Source organism: Pinus tabuliformis, chromosome 4_2 (genome assembly GCF_031772625.1).
Source record: "Pinus tabuliformis cultivar Carrire ecotype Pingquan chromosome 4_2, CPIR1, whole genome shotgun sequence".
NCBI classification, from domain to species: Eukaryota; Viridiplantae; Streptophyta; class Pinopsida; order Pinales; family Pinaceae; genus Pinus; species Pinus tabuliformis.
The window spans coordinates 129,156,561-129,165,455 of NC_142304.1; the positions used below are offsets into that span (position 1 = coordinate 129,156,561).

Consider the following 8,895-nt stretch of genomic DNA (forward strand, 5'->3'; position numbering starts at 1 on the left):
GAGAGTTCTTTTGGGTTTTTCCCTTGGAGGGGTTTTGCCATGGCGTGGAGCCTATATTGTGTGTTCATGTGATCTTTTATTGTTTTGGCGTTTATATGATGATGAGAACATAAGCATAATAATCAAAGTAGAACTAAATATCACAAGTAAATGTCACGTATTGAAAATGTTAAGTTCAAGACGTTGCCCTTCTTGATTTTCCAACACATCGGACCAAGTGACTTCCTTGATGTTGCTTGAATTGCAATCCCACTGGAACTCCCAAATGGATAATTGGTTTTCCTCAAGAATGCAAGAGTACCCTCATTCTTGTTTTTCTTAGATGTTGCAGCATTGGCCTCTCTTTCTTTCTAGTTCCTTTCACGTAGATGCATTCACTTCTGGATATGCTCCAAGTCCAGAAGATGTGCCCAACAAATGCCCTTTCACACGGAAGTAGGTGCTCTTGAATTGGTGGTTGCAAAAGGTACATGTCCAAAGAAAATTGCCTCCTCCCTTTAACTTGTTCCTTGGCCCTTGATGCCTTGTGGAAGTGATGTGCGCAACAAATGCCCTTTCACATGGAAGTAGGTGCTCTTGAATTGATGGTTGCAAAAGGTACATGTCCAAAGAACATTGCCTCCTCCCTTTAACTTGTTCCTTGGCCCTTGATGTCTTGTAAAATACTTCCACAAGGGATATTTCAGTTCTTGAGCCTGCTGTCTTGCTAAAAGAATGTTTCTCTCAACATTTGAAGCTGCTATTTGAGCCCCACTTCCAACAGAGGGAATACTTGCAAACTCTGATGAAATTGAACAAGGGGGGACATTACAAGTGGGGGCATTCCTCCCCTTCTTTTGCCCTTTTCCAGCTTTCCTTTATTGAGTTATGATTGCTGCGAATATAAGAAAAATATACTGCTGTAAACCTGTGCCTGTAAGCAAAAATGAACTGCTATAGCAAAACTAAAATGATTTGGGAGGAAAATCCACTTACCTGCATTTTGAATCTCCTCTAGAACTCATTTCTCTACCTTGCTAGTTGTCCAAACGTTCCAACAGCTGCAAAACAGTAAACAAATGTGTGGGAAATCAGCTCAAGAGGGAGTTTAAAGTGCTTGGGGCACTACAACAAAACCAGCGATTTGCGCCAGATTTAGCGCCAGATTTTAGTGCAATTTTTTTGTAATTGTGATGAGCAACCTGGCGCTAAATCTGGCTCTATTGTACAATTTTTAAAGCGTCCTTTTTTGCACCTGATTTTGCATCCTTTTTCACGCTAGATTTTGCATCATTTTTTACACCAAACTATGCATCATTTTTTGCGTCAAATTTTGAACCAAGATTTGCATCTTATTTTATGACAGGTTTTGCTTCTAGTTTTGTGTCATTTTTTGCATCTATTTTTCATTCTCTTTTGCTGCCTATTTTGTGTCATTCTTTGCTTCCATTTTTGCACCATCATTTGCATCAAGTTTACACTGTATTTTGAATCCAATTTAACGTCTTTTTATGCATCCATTTTGTGTCAGTTTTTGCATCTAGTCTTATGCCAGGTTTTGTATCTAGTCTTACACTAGTTTTTGCTTCTATTTTTGCACCAGCTTTGGTGCCTATCTTTGCACCATGTGTTGAATTTGATTTAGCACCAAATTTTGCATCCATTTTTGTGCCCATTTTTGCATCTTTTTTTGGACCATTTTTTACATCCACATTTACGTTTGATTTGTCTCCATTTTTCCCATCTCATTTTGCACCATATTTTGCGTCATTTCTTTCATCCAATTTTGCATCATTTTTAACACCATCTCTTGCATCTAATGTTACATCATTTTGAGCATCGAAATTTGCATTTATATTTGCATCTTATGTTGAGTCATGTGTTGTGTCCACCTTTGCATCTTATTTTGTGTCTAATGGTACATTCAATTTAGAGCCATTTTTTACGTCTACTTTTGTATTTGTTTTTGCACCAAGTTTTGCATCCAATTTTAAGCTATTTTATGCCCCTTTTTGCACCATTTTTTTGTGTCTACTTGTGTCCAATGTTGCACCATTATTTACACCGACTTTTTCATCCAATTTTGCATTTTTTGGTGTCTAGTTTTACATCGTTTTCACCATCCAAATTTGCATCTTTTTTTTCCTCATCTTGTGTCCACATTTGCATATAATTTTGTGTCTAAGTTCGAGCCTAAATTTGCATGTGATTAGGAATCATTTTTTACATCCAATATGGCATCCTTGGTTTCACCTTTTTTCAGCCCCATTTTGCATCTTGTTTTATGTCTTTTCTTACATCTTTTTTTTTTCCTTTTTTGCACCCAAGTTTGCATCCCAAATTTACACCATTATTTGCATCATCATTTGGCATATTAATTTGTAACGTTTTTTGTTTCTTTTTAACGCTCAACTTTGCATCTTATTTTACATCTAGTTGTTGTCTTTTTTTGCATCTAATTTGGTTCCCATTTATGTGTCCTTGTTTTTGCCCAATTTGATATCCTTTTGTATGCCATGTTTTGTTCCCTTCTTTGTGTCAACTATTGCACAATTTTTCACTTCTAATTTAAAACACTTTGTATGTCAATTGTTTGCATTTTGTATTAATTCCTAGTTTAACATCCAATTTTACTTTCAATTTTGCATCCATGGTTACATCCGCATTTGACTTCTTATATAGAGTATATTTTTCTTTACATATATGACCCCCTTTATAGATTCATAGTGAAATATATGATAGTTTCTAAATATCATTAAAGCAGATATCACAATTCAAAATCATTTGTAAAGAAATTTAAGAGAAATTGACAACATCCATCCAAAAAAATAACAATGTGTCATTAACAATTTTCAAAACATGTATAAAATAGCAACATAATACTAATAAAATCAGTATTATTTTTAATCAAAACAACTAAAATTCAAATATGATTAACAAATCAAAATATTTCATGAATATCGTTATTCTACGATAAATTAACAACATACATAAATCAAACTCATCGTATGATTACAAAATCAAAATGTCTCATTGATATAGGGTAAATTCACAACACCCATCTAAACATAACAATGTCATTCTACACAATAATTTCTTCATAAAAAACAATGCATGTGCATGCCTAGCTACCACCACCAAGATCATCCTCATGATCATCTTGACCATCCTCATTACTCTGATCCACATCATCACCAACACCGCAACTATCATCATCATCTCCTCCTTCACCACCATCATCCTCATCCTCATCCTCATCATCTCCTAATATATGTTGAACATAATTTGGATCATCGTCTTGGCAATCATTACCTATAGCATTCTGACAAAAAAAATCAATATTACATGTTAGTATTAATTACATAACACAACGCATGTTTTTGTTATACAATGTTAACCATAAAATGAGGTAAGATATAATATCTAATAGTACTAAAAAATAAAATGAAAATATGTTTTAAAAGTATATTGGAAATCCAACTAAGATTACATACCATAGAGTCCATCCAAACAAAAAATTCAACCCATCTCTTTTGCTGCAGCACCTCCTTTTCCAAATGATTTGGAGGTCTTCAGGGTAAAAATATATATCCCATGGTTTATATTTGGCCTTAAAAAACAGTAGAAAAAAAAAATTTTGAGAACACAGGAGCAAGATGAAAAAGGAATTGCATGTCTAAACATTTTGAAGTCTCAAAAAGCATTCATCAACATAGAGAAGACTACAACACTACTCTTCACTTCCAAGTTTTCAACTAATGGATTTAACTGACCAGCAATGTTTTTTGCATGAACCATGCTCAAATGCTCAAGATGAGGTAATGAATGGATGTTATGCGCCTATCTGTGAATTGCAACCACAGGCATACATGTAAGTGCAAATTTGTAAATCTCATACCCAGATTTACCCATCATCAAGCACACAACTTTTGCGGGATCCATTTGACATATCTTATGTTTAAGAAGGAATAACATCCTTGAAGAGACTCATGGCTTTTCTTAGGGAAGGATCTTTGCATGCAGAATCTAGATTAACTCTGAACATTTCAATCAAACTAAGGTAAATGAAAGGCAACAATCCATCGGTCAAACCTCACAGGTTAAAAGCACCCGCTGAGTTTCACACAAATGAGAAAGCCTAAGGGAAAAGATTTGAGACATGCATGCTACATGATTTCATGTAGGATAAGTACCTAAGCTTAAGGCAAAAGATTTGAGACATGCAAATGTATGAAGTACAAGATTCAGATAAAGAGAAAGAAGCTCCTTCATGCCATATTCTCACTGACAGTGAATCTCAGATTAGGTACTTATCAAGCATGAAATCATGTTGCATGCCAAGCATGAAATCATGAAGCACACACCATGATAAGATTATCTGACTCCAACTACTGCATCAAGATGAAAAATTCAGCACTCTAGACAGTCACATAAGAATAAAAAAACATTCAAAAGATATGAATGCATATTAGCCACTATAGAGGACCAAAACATAAACTTACGCCATAGACAGTGTGGCTGAACCTTTCCCTGCTTTTGCTTCAACAACTTCAGTTCCTCCATCCTGTGTGCGCTTTGTCAAGGCTTTAATGTCCTCCTCAGACAATACAGACTTTGGCTTTGGTGTTGCCTAAAATTTTTTATCAAAACAAAAAAGTGTATGTTCCCTTTTTAACTGTATTGAAGGGTAGGTAATTATGATCTCATTTTATCTTTGATAAATTAATTTTCTAATATCCAAGAGTAAAGAAAAAACTCAAGATGAGGATCCAACAAAGTCATATACATGTGAAAAAAGTGGAAGAATTGTAACACCCGCATGTCCACAAGAGTAAAGAAAAAACTCAAGATGAGGATCCAACAAAGTCATATACATGTGAAAAAAGTGGAAGAATTGTAACACCCGCATGTCCACCTACAACAGGAACATCAACTTCTGCAGACAGCATAGGATGACATCAACAACAAACATAAAACTGAGAATTGTATCTAATGTTAAAAAAAGCATGATGTTGGTAAGATCCTGCAGCATATCATGTATTGGGTCTAGCCCAGATGGTTGTGTGCAAAGACTGTTATCCTTCCCACCCGGGTTCAATTCCCTCAAGTGACATCTTGAGCTGACTATATTTCTGATGGCCTTGAGCCCTATGATACCATCCTTGAAATGAGGAGAAGTGCCTGGCATGTTTGCCCAGGATGCATATTTCATGATTAAATTATAAAAAATAAAAATATTTTACAGAATACTAAATATTTGAGAGTAGCTAAGCATAACAAGCCAGAATTTTAAATACCTTCAACAGGAACTCCTGCTTTTGAAGCATAGAACGTCTTTGCGCGGACAACATCAAGAGTAGTAACACCAAAGAGTTTCTTTTCATTATAGGTCCCTGCCTTCTTAAAAACCTCAGCAGCTATTGGTACAGTAGAATTTACAGGATTGCTGATGATATTTACAATTGCCTGCCATGGATATCAAGTCCTCAGCAATGCCATAAAAACCAATTCTAGATGATTTCTTGAATCCAAATATACCATTCCTGATAGAAGGAAAACATTATCCAGTACACTCTCCCCCCTCTCCATATCTCTATCTATATAATATGTAACAATATACTATACATACTGTACACACACACCAGTACATGAACAAAACAATTAATTGTGAAACATACTTCTTTATCTATTAACTTGCCACACTAATGGTAGTACATACTGATTGTATGTAATATATAATGTTATAGAGGATACCTCGTGATCAAGTGGATTTGTGCACAGTTAAATAGAAGACCAAGGATATTTTTTATATTGATATTCATATGCCAATTTTCTCAAAAGTCCAAAAGCTAAGTTACTAACTACAAGAGGAGAAACAAGAATAACAGGGCTTTAACAGTGGCTGCAAACTTGCATTGGACTACACAACTAATTACTCTTAAGTTCATTTCAATTAGTATTTCCTTCTTATGGGCAAAAGTTAGCTGCAATTTGTCTAAATAAAGAGTCAATAATGAGTCAATCACCTATTCGTTTGACTCAAAGAAGTCTTCAAGCTTCGTTAACCTCTCCAGTAGAATTGATTATATACAAGAACAATATGTAAATCTAGATCAACAACTTGCTTAAAGATTCTTGCAAATATGTATTTGTATATATTGCCATCTCTATAGATCTCAAACACACAAAGCCTTCGACAAAGCAACTTACAATGAACGTCATGCTTATTCCTATGAAATAGTCAATAAGAAAATCGCATGAAAACAAAAACTTCAAAGAAGATCATAAATCATGACAACTTACCTCTGGGCAGTATTTTGCAATTGCAGAGCAAAGAGATTTAACAAACCCTACATTGATGTTGAAGAGATCATCACGGGTCATGCCAGGTTTTCGAGGCACACCAGCAGGAATGATCACAACATCTGCATTCTCCAATGCCGTGCCAAGTTGTTCCTCTCCCATATATCCTGCAACCTGCACCCAGGTCACACTGCTGTGAATTACTGACAAGGTCGTGACACAAGCATTATAAAATCAATATGGCAATACCAAATTAAATGATAAATATGTAGACCAAAAAATAAGAAAAGAAATTATTATCACAAAGTTCCAAAAGAAGTAAAACTTGTTATCCTTGTTCCATGACCCAAGCAATGGTATGTCCTCCTCATAGTGAACAAGAATAGGATTATTTGTGAACAGCACAACCCACTGCCATGAACCCTCGCATATTTACAAAGAATATCATCATGATACCAACTGATTATCAAAAGAAAACTGTTAAACTTGGGAAACAGTTTCACCTGACCTTAGCAATAACTTTGTTTTGACTCACAAACTCCAGATAAAAGTGAGTTAGCATATTCAACTGTCCTGCATAGAACTGGATGTGATAATTTGATTTCCTCCTCTCCTTGCAATTTTGCTAGGATAATTAAGGCAAATTATTAACCCCAACCTTTGTTGCCCCGTGATGTTTGAAGCTGGAAAAAAATGAAGCTTCAAACCTCTTATGCTATACATTTGATCTGTATTCCTCAGTTAGCTTCTGTCATGTTGTACACTTGATCTGTATTCCTCAGTCAGCTTCTGTCATGGTGATCATGTCCCAAGTCCATCATGTCACTGCATTCCTATGAAGTGAATTTGGACATGGATGAAGACCCACCTTATAGATCTTGATGACAAATGAAAAACAAACAAACACAACAAAATTCAAGTGTAGGGAAGCCTTCATATCCCAAGTCCATCATGTCACTGCATTCCTATGAAGTGAATTTGGACATGGCTGAAGACCCATCTTATAGATCTTGATGACAAATGAAAAACAAACAAACACAACAAAATTCAAGTGTAGGGAAGCCTTCATATGGAGAGACTGGCCAGACTACATGACAATTAGTCAGCCCTGAAAGTCTAAACCCTAATGCTTGAAATTTCCTTCATCTGAAAAAATACGTTCCTTTCATCAATTCATGCTCTTTCAAGAAGCATTTCATGTGCAGTAGGTAATGGGTATTATCTTAATTCTGGATCAAGGAGCCTACAGAAGATCCATAATTAGTGAGCTCAGGCCATACTCCTCCATTCCAATATGCAGAATCACTAGCTGCCTCAAACAAGGGCTCTGATGGAACTGGCCATTCTCCAGTTATATTCAAACGATTGTCTTTGACCTTCCACCTTGACACAAGAAGCGAGGCTTGTGACCACCACTTTTAGGTTAAGATCATTCCTGGAGCTATTACCGTTTTCCAGTTAAGAGAAAGGGGTTATACCTACCTGTACAGGATCACTACCCTCAGCTAGCTTCTACTGCTCAATTGCTCTCCACTAATTGGCCTCAGAATACCTGTGCCATTAATGATCCCTTCCTGCAGAGATAGAGAATACGGAGACAAATCATCACAATTAGTGGAATTCAGCATTGGTAACGGTACTTCTGAGATTTGTGTGGGGAGACTTTCAAAGAAGCTGGCATCTATATCTCTGACTGCTCTAGTTAGGGCTTCTGTTCTATTAGGGTTAGTATTAAAATTGAGGCATGTAAAAGTGGGTTTAAAAGAGTTGAGGGCGTTCAGTGAGGAAAGCCAGTTGAGAGGGGATAGGTTGCAGCTACGGGGATCAAAGAATGTCCTTAGAAACTCAGAATCATTGCCATATAGAGCTCTCTGATCTGCCAGCCTTGTGGCAAGAGAAAGACTGTGGATGCCATCATGAGTAGTAGCACTTCCTGCAGGAAGCCCATAGAACATAGAATTTGCATTTTGAGAACGCCCTAGGGGAGCTGAACCGTTTATGTTTAACTCATTAACAGATGTGGAAGCTTCGTTCATTTGAGCACAAGCGTGATCTATTGTTCTATTGGCACGTTTGTTCTTCCGGCACCCACCACCAACAGGAACGTTGTGCAGAGTGCCTCCTCTAGTCCAATATCTCTTGCATGTCTTGCAGAAATGGCGAGGCTGGGACAAGCTGTAGTTGTTGTAGTAGCAAAAATTGGTGTTGGCTGAATCACAACGAGGGAATTTGAGTGGTTGATTTGGCGGTGGTGGCTGCTTCAATCCACTTTGTTCCATCATTGGCCGAGAACAAGCCGACAGCATTTCCTCCAGAGGCTTTAGGGTTCTCTTGTGCATGAGACTATGCACAAAGAATCAAAGGAAATATTGCGTCAAATACAAGCATCAATATCTCAGCTACAACTCAAATTTCTAATTATGCCAAAATAAATGAAAGTTTCAGAGTTTATGCTTTTGTGATTCTAATTCATTTGAATTTTATCTCTCTAATAAATCTATTTTTTATTTGTCAACCTTGAAAACTGTGTAACAATAATCTCTATGTGAGGTATCCTAAAGATAAAACTCAATTAAACTTTCCAACCTTGAAAACTTTATCACAATAAATCTC

At 36.3% G+C, this 8,895-nt stretch overlaps 1 long non-coding RNA gene across 4 annotated transcripts; it reads right to left on the minus strand.

Moving 5' to 3' along the window:
* Window positions 1-2,882: 2,882 nt before the first annotated feature.
* Window positions 2,883-6,166, minus strand: LOC149168581 (uncharacterized). 4 transcript variants are annotated; one of them, XR_016259759.1, is made up of 4 exons: window positions 5,277-6,164; window positions 4,854-4,915; window positions 4,482-4,609; window positions 3,631-3,823 (listed from the first exon to the last, which is right to left on the minus strand). It is a non-coding gene; the product is annotated as an uncharacterized LOC149168581 (long non-coding RNA). The 4 variants fall into 4 exon arrangements; XR_016259758.1 differs by having other exon boundaries at window positions 3,631-4,609; window positions 5,277-6,144; XR_016259755.1 differs by lacking the exons at window positions 3,631-3,823; window positions 4,482-4,609; window positions 4,854-4,915 and adding an exon at window positions 2,883-3,301 and having other exon boundaries at window positions 5,277-6,166.
* Between the last annotated feature and the right edge of the window lie 2,729 nt (window positions 6,167-8,895).